This window comes from Aegilops tauschii, chromosome 5, assembly GCF_002575655.3.
Source record: "Aegilops tauschii subsp. strangulata cultivar AL8/78 chromosome 5, Aet v6.0, whole genome shotgun sequence".
NCBI classification, from domain to species: domain Eukaryota; kingdom Viridiplantae; phylum Streptophyta; class Magnoliopsida; order Poales; family Poaceae; genus Aegilops; species Aegilops tauschii.
In genome coordinates this window covers 487869431-487881254 of record NC_053039.3, presented here as the reverse complement: position 1 = coordinate 487881254, position 11824 = coordinate 487869431, and positions in this window count along the sequence as shown.

Here is an 11824-nt window from a genome sequence, read left to right as displayed (position 1 = left end):
TGATGATTGCTCCTTACACTTGCACCTTGCGGATTCCACTATTAAGAAACCTATGGGAAGAATTAATGATGTTCTTATTGTTGCAAATAGGAACTATGTGCCCGTAGACTTTATTGTCCTTGATTTAGATTGCAATCCTTCATGTCCTATTATTCTTGGTAGACCTTTCCTTAGAACGATTGGTGCAATTATTGATATGAAGGAAGGGAATATTAAATTCCAATTTCCATTAAAGAAAGGCATGGAACACTTCCCTATAAAGAAAATAAAATTACCTTATGAATCGATTATGAGAGCCACTTATGGATTGCCTACTAAAGATGGCAATACCTAGATCTATCCTTGCTTTTATGCCTAGCTAGGGGCGTTAAACGATAGCGCTTGTTGGGAGGCAACCCAATTTTATTTTCAGTTTTTTGCCTTTTGCTTCTGTTTAGGAATAAATATTTTTTCTAGCCTCTGGTTAGATGTGTTTTTATGTTTTAATTAGTGTTTGTGCCAAGTTAAACCTATAGGATCTTCTTGGATGACAGTTATTTGATCTTGCTGTAAATTCCAGAAACTTTCTGTTCACGAAAACAATTGTTAAAAATCACCAGAACGTGATAAAATATTGATTCCAATTGCTGCTGATCAATAAACAAATTTTCTAGGTCGTCCTATTTTTGCTGAATGTTTGGAGTTCCAGAAGTTTGCTTTAGTTACATATTACTACAGACTGTTCTGTTTTTGATAGATTCTGTTTTTCGTGTGTTGTTTGCTTATTTTGATGAATCTATGGCTAGTAAAATAGTTTATAAACCATAGAGAAGTTGGAATACAGTAGGTTTAACACAAATATAAATGAATAATGAGTTCATTACAGTAGCTTGAAATGGTCTTTTGTTTTCTTTCGCTAACGGAGCTCACGAGATTTTCTGCTGAGTTTTGTGTTGTGAAGTTTTCAAGTTTTGGGTAAAAGATTTGATGGATTATGGAACAAGGAGTGGCAAGAGCCTAAGCTTGGGGATGCCCATGGCACCCCCAAGATAATCTAGGGACACCTAAAGCCAAAGCTTGGGGATGCCCCGGAAGGCATCCCCTCTTTCGTCTACTTCCATCGGTAACTTTACTTGGAGCTATATTTTTATTCACCACATGATATGTGTTTTGCTTGGAGCGTCTTGTATGATTTGAGTCTTCATTTTTTTTAGTTTACCACAATCATCTTTTCTGTACACACCTTTTGAGAGAGACACACATGATTCGGAAATTATTAGAATACTCTATGTGCTTCACTTATATCTTTTGAGTTATATAGTTTTTGCTCTAGTACTTCACTTATATCTTTTAGAGCACGGTGGTGGATTTGTTTTAGAGAAACTATTGATCTCTCATGCTTCACTTAGATTATTTTGAGAGTCTTAAATAGCATGGTAATTTGCTTAAATAATCTTAATATGCTAGGTATTCAAGACTAGTAAAAACTTTCTTATGAGTGCGTTGAATACTAAGAGAAGTTTGATGCTTGATGATTGTTTTGAGACATGGAGGTAGTGATATCAAAGTTGTGCTAGTTGAGTAGTTGTGAATTTGAGAAATGCTTGTGTTGAAGTTTGCAAGTCCCGTAGCATGCACGTATGGTAAATGTTATGTAACAAATTTGAAACATGAGGTGTTCTTTGAGTGTCCTCCTTATGAGTGGCGGTCGGGGACGAGCGATGGTCTTTTCCTACCAATCTATCCCCCTAGGAGCATGCGCGTAGTGCTTGGTTTTTGATGACTTGTAGATTTTTGCAATAAGTATGTGAGTTCTTTATGACTAATGTTGAGTCCATGGATTATACGCACTCTCACGTTTCCATCATTGCTAGCCTCTTCGGTACCGTGCATTGCCCTTTCTCACATTGAGAGTTGGTGCAAACTTCGCCGGTGCATCCAAACCCCGTGATATGATACGCTCTTTCACACATAAACCTCCTTATATCTTCCTCAAAACAGCCACCATACCTACCTATTATGGCATTTCCATAGCCATTCCGAGATATATTGCCATGCAACTTTCCACCGTTCCGTTTATCATGACACGTTCATCATTGTCATATTGCTTTGCATGATCATGTAGTTGACATCGTATTTGTGGCAAAGCCACCATTCATAATTCTTTCATACATGTCACTCTTGGTTCATTGCATATCCCGGTACACCGCCGGAGGCATTCATATAGAGTCATACTTTGTTCTAGTATCGAGTTGTAATCATTGAGTTGTAAATAAATAGAGGTGTGATGATCATCATTTTCTAGAGCATTGTCCCAAGTGAGGAATAAAAAAAGAGAAAGGCCATAAAAAAGAGAAGGCCCAAAAAAATGAGAGAAAAAGAGAGAAGGGACAATGTTACTATCCTTTTACCACACTTGTGCTTCAAAGTAGCACCATAATCTTCATGATAGAGAGTCTCTTATTTTGTCACTTTCATATACTAGTGGGAATTTTTCATTATAGAACTTGGCTTGTATATTCCAACAATGGGCCTCCTCAAGTGCCCTAGGTCTTCATGAGAAAGCAAGTTGGATGCACACCCACTTAGTTTCTTTTGTTGAGCTTTCATATATTTATAGCTCTAAGTGCATCCGTTGCATGGCAATCCCTACTCCTTGCATTAACATCAATCGATGGGCATCTCCATAGCTCATTGATTAGCCTCGTTCATGTGAGACTTTCTCCTTTTTTGTCTTCTCCACATAACCCCCATCATTATATTCTATTCCACCCATAGTGCTATATCCATGGCTCACGCTCATGTATTGCGTGAAGGTTGAAAAAGTTTGAGATTACTAAAGTATGAAACAATTACTTGGCTTGTCATCAGGGTTGTGCATGATGAGAGCATTCTTGTGTGACAAAAATGGAGCATGACTAAACTATATGATTTTGTAGGGATGGACTTTCTTTGGCCATGTTATTTTGAGAAAACATAATTGCTTAGTTAGTATGCTTGAAGTATTATTATTTTTATGTCAATATTGAACTTTTATCTTGAATCTTTCGGATCTGAATATTCATACCACAATTAAGAAGAATTACATTGAAATTATGCCTAGTAGCATTCCACATCAAAAATTCTGTTTTTATCATTTACCTACTCGAGGACGAGCAGGAATTAAGCTTGGGGATGCTTGATACGTCTCCAACGTATCTATAATTTTTTATTGTTCCATGCTATATTATATTCTGTTTTGGACATTATTGGGCTTTATTATACACTTTTATATTATTTTTGGGACTAACCTATTAACCGGAGGCCCAGCCCAGAATTGTTGTTTTTTGCCTATTTCAGAGTTCCGCGGAAAAAGAATATCAAACGGAATGAAACCTTCGGGAACGTGATTTTCAGAACGAACATGATCCAGAGGACTTGGACCCTACGTCAAGACATCAACCAGGAAGCCACGAGGTAGGGGGCGCGCCTACCCCCCTGGGCGCGCCCTCCACCCTCGTGGGCCCCCTGTTGCTCCACCGACGTACTCCTTCCTCCTATATATACCTACGTACCCCCAAACTACCAGATACGGAGCCAAAAACCTAATTCCACTACGCAACCTTCTGTACCCTTGAGATCCCATCTTGGGGCCTGTTCTGGAGCTCCGCCGGAGGGGGCATCGATCACGGAGGGCTTCTACATCAACACCATAGCCTCTCCGATGAAGTGTGAGTAGTTTACCTCAGACCTTCGGGTCCATAGTTATTAGCTAGATGGCTTCTTCTCTCTTTTTGGATCTCAATACAATGTTCTCCCCCTCTCTTGTGGAGATATATTCGATGTGATCTTCTTTTGCGGTGTGTTTGTTGAGACCGATGAATTGTGGGTTTATGATCAAGTTTATCTATGAACAATATTTGATTCTTCTGAATTCTTTTATGTATGATTGGTTATCTTTGCAAGTCTCTTCGAATTATCAGTTTGGTTTGGCCTACTAGATTGATCTTTCTTGCAATGGGAGAAGTGCTTAGCTTTGGGTTCAATCTTGCGGTGTCCTTTCCCAGTGACAGTAGGGGCAGCAAGGCACGTATTGTATTGTTGCCATCGAGGATAACAAGATGGGGTTTATATCATATTGCATGAGTTTATCCCTCTACATCATGTCATCTTGCTTAAAGCGTTACTCTGTTCTTATGAACTTAATACTCTAGATGCATGCTGGATAGCGGTCGATGTGTGGAGTAATAGTAGTAGATGCAGACAGGAGTCGGTCTACTTGTCTCGGATGTGATGCCTATATACATGATCATACCTAGATATTCTCATAACTATGCTCAATTCTGTCAATTGCTCAACAGTAATTTGTTCACCCACCGTAAATACTTATGCTCTTGAGAGAAGCCACTAGTGAAACCTATGGCCCCCGGGTCTATTTTCCATCATATTAATCTCCCGACAACAAGCTATTTCTAGTGCCGTTTTTATTTTACTTTCTTTACTTTGCATCTTTATCATAAAAATACCAAAAATATTATCTTATCATTTCTATCAGATCTCACTCTTGTAAGTGACCGTGTAGGGATTGACAACCCCTTATCGCGTTGGTTGCGAGGATTTATTTGTTTGTGTAGGTGCAAGGGACTCGTGCGTGGCCTCCTACTGGATTGATACCTTGGTTCTCAAAAACTGAGGGAAATACTTACGCTACTTTGCTGCATCACCCTTTCCTCTTCAAGGGAAAACCAACGCAGTGCTCAAGAGGTAGCATTGACCACTCGCATGGCTCTGTTATCATAAACCCTCTAACGCATGTCTAGGAAATCCGGTGCAAGTTTGTAGTGATCCCATGACCAAGCTGGCTCAATGATACTGTTCAGCAAAGTGACCAGTCCAGGATAATTTAACCTACAAAGACCCCCAATGATGCCACTCGGTGACCGTGGCAGACACCTCTCACCACCTTTTACTAAGCTTCTGCATTGCGAAGAGTGAAGTCATATTTATGTGAGGAAATGACAAAAGGTACAATTTATATGGGATGAGTCGAGATAACCACTTACTTCTCTCCCATTGGTTTAATCAACACGTCTCTATGCACATATGGGCGTCTTGGAAGCTTTGAAGGACCACACAGCCACACTTTCCCTCTGGAAGTAGTGCTGATAGTCGAACCGCTCGGTTGCGAGCCGCTCACCTCGTGGCGCTCTGTCACCCGTGAGGGTCCACCCCCACCCTCAGAAACCTGACGAACAACCAGCCTCCTCTCGGCGGCGGCGGCCTCCACCACCTCCTCCTCCTCCTCCTCCACCACCTCCTCCGCAAAATCCTCCTCGTCCTCCTCCTCACACGCCTCATCCCCATCCTATGTTTCCTCCTCCTGAGCACGGTGAAGCACTGCATCAGAGGGTTGAGGAGAAGAAAGAGGTGCTCTACTTCAGGCTCCTTTACGTACTCCTCGTCCGCCTCCTCCTCCTGCCTCACCTACTCCCCCTCCTCGTCCCCCTACTCCCCCTCCTACTCCCCCTCCTCGTCCTCCTACTCCCCCTCCTCGTCCCCCTCCTCATCTGCCTCCTCCTCCTGCCTCACCTACTCCCCCTCCTCGCCCGCCTCCTCGTCCACCTCCTCCTCCTGCCTCACCTACTCCGCCTCCTCGTTCGCCTCGTCATCCACCTCCTCCTCCTGCCTCACCTACTCCCCCTCCTCGTCTGCCTCCTCGTCCACCTCCTCCTCCTGCCTCACCTACGCCCCCTGCTCGTCCGCCTCCTCCTCCTGCCTCACCTACTCCCCCTCCTCGTCCGCCTCCACCTCGTCCGCCTCCTACTCCTCCCCCGCGTGGTACTCAACCTTGTTTCGCACGTTTTGTCGGACGGGTGTCTAGACCCGCCAATCCTTTGGCCTTCTTGGCGGTTGTGGCAACCGATGAAGGAGCGGCCACCGCTTTCACCGGTCGAGTAAGTTGATCATTGTACAGATCATTCACTTTTTTCAAACTTTACTTTGGAATCTTGTTGCTACCTGTCATGTTTCAATCACCTGATACGAAGAAGAACAAACCAATTAGTACAGATGGTACAACTTGATGTAAATACAATAAATATATCACATATAAAGAATAAATGGAATTGTCACAATAATACATATAGTTGTTACACACACAAATACATAGAGTTGTTGCACACACGAATACATAGAGTTGTTGCACACACGAATACATAGAGTTGTTACACACACGAATACATAGAGTTATGACACACATACATAGAGTTCTCACACGATTACATGGAGTTGTTAGAAATAAGGGTCAATATTAGGTGCAACATTTGGATCAGGGCTTTCATCATCGCTATCACGCCCGTTCATACATTCATCCTCGAAGTCTTCAGGGGGGCCGTCATCCTCATCTAGCCCCATGTGCCATCGCATAAGTAATGCCAAATCTCGAGGGTCAGAAACATCCTCGTATTCGTCCTCTGCATTATCTACTTCCATGTCATCCATGGCCTCATGTTCCATAGCATCATGTTCGTGATGCACGCCATCATCTTCCTCTGCATCATCTTCGTCTTCGTCAGTGTCTGCTTCTTGAAAGAACTCTCCCTCGTATGTGTTAGGGTTTATATGGTAATCGTCCTTGTTTGGGGTAGGTACCTTGATACGCGGGGTACCTTGTACACGACATCCCACTTCAAGAGATCGATATATTCCATAGATGTGCACGCGTATGGGAGAAAAAACACTTGTGTAGCCTGTTGAGCCATAATATAGACATCATTTCCTGCATATTTCGATGCTCGTTCAACTTCGACAAAGCCAATACTAGGGGTTCGTCTCACTTTCTCAGGATTGAGCCAGCTGCATCTGAATACGATGGGCTTCACTCCTTGTAAACCACAATACTACAACTCATAAATTTCTTCGATGGTTCCATAGTAGTGACGTCCATCTGTACCTAGACAATAGACCGCACTATTTATTGACCTTCGGTTGGGCCTCTCACGCGTGTGTTTATCAGTGTGGAAGCGGTACCCATTCATGTCGTAAGCCTTAAATGACTTGGCCTCGTATTCAAAACCTTTGGCTACTTCTCTCACTTTGGCGTCCATATCAACCTCCTGATATGCCTACAAGATTAACAGGAGATTGTCGGGTTCATTAGTGGAAGCATTACCGGCAAGTAAGATCAACTTGAAGTAACATAAAGTTAGAAAAGTTACTTTTCTTGAGAACCAAGAAATGAAACCGCCATCAGCATTGGTATCTTCAAGAAGGTCTGCTGATTCTTCGTCGCTAGGGGGCCGTGGTAGCTTCAAGAATTTGTTTTGGAATTCCCTAGCAATGGGAAGAATTCGAGTTAGAACTCAAGAATAGTGAGTAGTTGTCAATAAAGGTGTTCTACACTTACTTTATGTACGGTTGCACTTCTTCCATGTTGGTCAAGACATAGATCATAATAGTCGACCACTCAGTAGGTGAAAAGTTCTTGGGCTTTGGTCCACTTGCTTTGCCACCTTGGCCTTCGAAGAGGCTAAGATCGGAAACATTACTGGTGGGTTCTTCATTGTAACGAGGAGCTGGATTTAACCTAGTCTAAATACTGTACTTTGTCGTGGTCGTGGCCACCTCCTCGTTCAGGTATGCCTCAGCTATGGAGGCTTCAATGCGGGCTTTATTCTTACATTTCCCACGAAGATGCTTGAACTCCCGTTCAGGTGCATACTGCCATCGGAACTGCACAGGTCCTCCCATTCTAGCCTCATATGCGAGATGTAAGATCATATGTTGCATCGGATTAAAGAAACCTGGCGGAAATATCATCTCTAACTTGCATAGCAACTCAGGTGCTTGTTCCTCCAACTTTTCAACCACTTCATAATCTAGTTCTTTGGCACAAAGCTGACGAAAGAAGTAGCTCAACTCCGCCAGCACTCGCCAAATATCCTCTCTGACATACCCTCGAATCATCACAGGCATTATCCGCTCAAGCCATACATGGTAGTCATGACTCTTGAGGCCTCCTATTCGCATTGTAGCCATATTCACTCCCCTCATGATATTAGCTGCATATCCATCAGGGAAGTACAAGTTGTTCACAATCCATTGGAGAATTGCCTTCCTTTGGGGCATTGAAGGGGTGAAAGGGGCTGGTGGCTTCTTCCAAGAATTACCTTTTGCACGAGGCACCAAATTTAATTTTGGCCTGTTGCATAGCTTGGCTTGATCGATCCTAGCCTGAATGTTATCCTTTGACTTCTCGGTGTCGAGGAGCGTGCCGAGTAAGGCCTCCACAATATTCTTTTCAGTGTGCATTACATCAATGTTGTGTGGATGTAGAAGATCTTTAAAGTAAGGGAGCCTCCATAAGCTTGGAATGTGAGTCCACTGGTGTGTCTCTCCATATCCCACAAAACCTTTCCCATCGAGCTTTTCCTCGAGAACATCTAACTCATCCTTAAGCTGGGCACCGGTCATAATAGGTGGTGGCGGGTCATCAACAATAACACCTTTTTGGAAGTGCATAGCGTCTTGTCTGTATGGGTGATCAAGACGAAGGAACTGCCGATGTTGGTCAAAGCATACATACTTGTGACCCTTAGCCAGCCAAATGAAAGTCACACGCTGTCCACACGCTGGGCAAGGCCACTTCCCCTTTACACACCAACCACAAAATATCGCACGTGTCGGTAGGTCATGTAGCGATGTGTGGTACCAGATATGCATATTGAAGCGCTTCTTTGAAACGGCATCGTATGTCCGGACCCCATTGTTCCAAGCAACAAGTAAGTCGTCCACCAATGGCTCCATATACACACTCATATGCTTCCCGGGATAGTTAGGACCTGGAATTATCAACGTCAGGAACATGTGATGTCGTTGCATGCAAACGCCAGGGGGCAGATTCTGTCTCGGGGACGAACGCAAACGGTCCTCGACGTTCCCGCCCGTGCGTGTTGTTTGTGAGGCACGTGCCACGTCAAGGACGTGCGTTGCTTATTCAAATAGCACACCACCCCTGCATGCATATGCATGGGCCACACGCATGTAGGGGTGCCCTCCCCCCCCCTCGGGCGGTCTCTATATCGAGCACCCATCCGGTGGCCCCGGCGGTCTAGGGCGTTGATCGGCACCGAGAGGGTGTAGTCCATGGTGAATAACTGCTTCTCCGTGTTAGTGCATGTCATCGCGAGATGACAGACCAAGTCTAGTCCCGTTCTTCGAGATAGTCTATGGGTATCGAGAGGGAATTTGTCCGGTTTGTGCAGGAAGTGCGGGTCATGTTGCTCGGTTGGCCTCGAAACTTCTTGTGCTCTCAAAGGAGGCCATCGCATGTATATGCATGGGCTATCCGGTGGCCCCTGCGGTCTGGGAACTTAACCGGCACCGAGAGAGGGGGTAGGCCACGGTCAACAACTGCTTCTTCTCATGTTTATTACTTTACACGCTTTAAAGTTCTCTCTCGGTGCCGGTCTAGAAAGTTCACCGGCACCGAGAGAGGGGGTAGGCCACAGTCAACAACTGCTTCTTCTCATGTTTTTTACTTTACACTATTTAAAGTTCTCTCTCGGTGCCGTTCTAGGAAGTTGGCCGGCACCGCGAGAGGGGGTAGGCCACGGTCAACAACTGCCTCTTCTCATGTTTTTTACTTTACACTCTTTAAAGTTCTCTCTCGGTGCCGGTCTAGAAAGTTGACCGGCACCGAGAGAGGGGGTAGGCCACGGTCAACAACTGCTTCTTCTCATGTTTTTTACTTTACACTCTTTAAAGTTGAGTTTTGAACAAATCTAACCCAAAAAGCATATATATATATATATATATATATATATATATATATGAGTGCATCAAAAGTCTTTTATCGAAAAAATTCATCAAAAGTCATGGAATTTCCAAACTTTGGTCTAAAAACATATGAAATATGATATACAAAAAAGATAGTGCCAAACAAAAACAAAAAGAGAAGGGAAAAAATTAGAGCAGTGGTTACCGAGGGTTGATTATCGGCTCTCGGTAATAGCAACCTTTTCCGAGAGGGTCTCTCGGTAAAGAATCTAACCTAGATCTCTTTCCTTCTTGTGCATTCTCGATAATATGTATTATACTTTTTTTGTTGTTTTCTTCCATGCTTGCAAACAACCTTAGCACATCATAATTACCGTCTTGTGTTTTCTTCTTGAGATGGGCCTCGCCCGGTTCTAGAGACCGGCACCCCTCCGGTGGCCCCGACGGTCTAGGGCGTTGTTCGGCACCTAGAGGGGGTAGGCCACGGGGAATAACTGCTTCTTCGTGTTAGTGCATGTCATCGAGAGATGACAGACCAAGTCTAGGCCCGTTCTGTCACGGGATCACCCACCGAAGACTCTGTCTCGGGGACAAACGCAGCCGGTCCTCGACGTTCCCACCCGTGTGTGTGGTTTGTGAGAACGTGCCACGTCAAGGACGTGCGTTGCTTATTCAAATAGCACACCACCCCTGCATGCATATGCATGGGCCAGACGCATGTAGGGGTGCCCTCCCCCCCCCCCTCGGGCGGTCTCTATATCGAGCACCCATCCGGTGGCCCCGGCGGTCTAGGGCGTTGATCGGCACCGAGAGGGTGTAGTCCATGGTGAATAACTGCTTCTCCGTGTTAGTGCATTTCATCGTGAGATGACAGACCAAGTCTAGGCCCGTTCTTCGAGATAGTCTATGGGTATCGAGAGGGAATTTGTCTGGTTTGTGCAGGAAGTGCGGGTCCTGTTGCTCCGTTGGCCTCAAAACTTCTTGTGCTCTCAAAGGAGGACATCGCATGTATATGCATGGGCTATCCGGTGGCCCCTGCGGTCTAGGAAGTTGACCGGTACCGAGAGAGGGGGTAGGCCACGGTCAACAACTGCTTCTTCTCATGTTTATTACTTTACACTCTTTAAAGTTCTCTCTCGGTGCCGGTCTAGAAAGTTGACCGGCACCGAGAGAGGGGGTAGGCCACGGTCAACAACTGCTTCTTCTCATGTTTTTTACTTTACACTCTTTAAAGTTCTCTCTCGGTGCCGTTCTAGGAAGTTGGCCGGCACCGAGAGAGGGGGTAGGCCACGGTCAACAACTGCCTCTTCTCATGTTTTTTACTTTACACTCTTTAAAGTTCTCTCTCGGTGCCGGTCTAGAAAGTTGACCGGCACCGAGAGAGGGGGTAGGCCACGGTCAACAACTGCCTCTTCTCATGTTTTTTTACTTTACACTCTTTAAAGTTCTCTCTCGGTGCCGGTCTAGAAAGTTGACCGGCACCGAGAGAGGGGGTAGGCCACGGTCAACAACTGCTTCTTCTCATGTTTTTTTACTTTACACTCTTTAAAGTTGAGTTTTGAACAAATCTAACCCAAAAAGCATATATATATATATATATATATCTATGAGTGCATCAAAAGTCTTTTATCGAAAAAATTCATCAAAATTCATGGAATTTTCAAACTTTGGTCGTAAAAACATATGCAATATGAGAAACAAAAAAGATAGTGCCAAACAAAAAACAAAAAGAGAAGGGAAATAATTAGAGCAGTGGTTACGGAGGGTCGATTATCGGCTCTCGGTAATGGCCACCTTTTCCGAGAGGGGCTCTCGGTAAAGAATCTAACCTAGATCTTAACCGTTCTGCTTTCTTTCTCTGTTCATTCTTCTCCTTCTCCGTTCACTGCGCCACCGCCGCCGCCGACGCCGAAATCGCCACCGCCACCAACTGCCGCCCTCCACCGCCACCAAATGCGGCCGCCACCCTTCCTCCACCGCTCCCAACTGCGGCCACCGCCACCCCCTCCTCCACCGCCCCCAATTGCGGCCACCGCCCCCAAGCTTAATGGCCGGCAGCCGGCGCGGCGGTTCTTCGATGTGGCCCAAG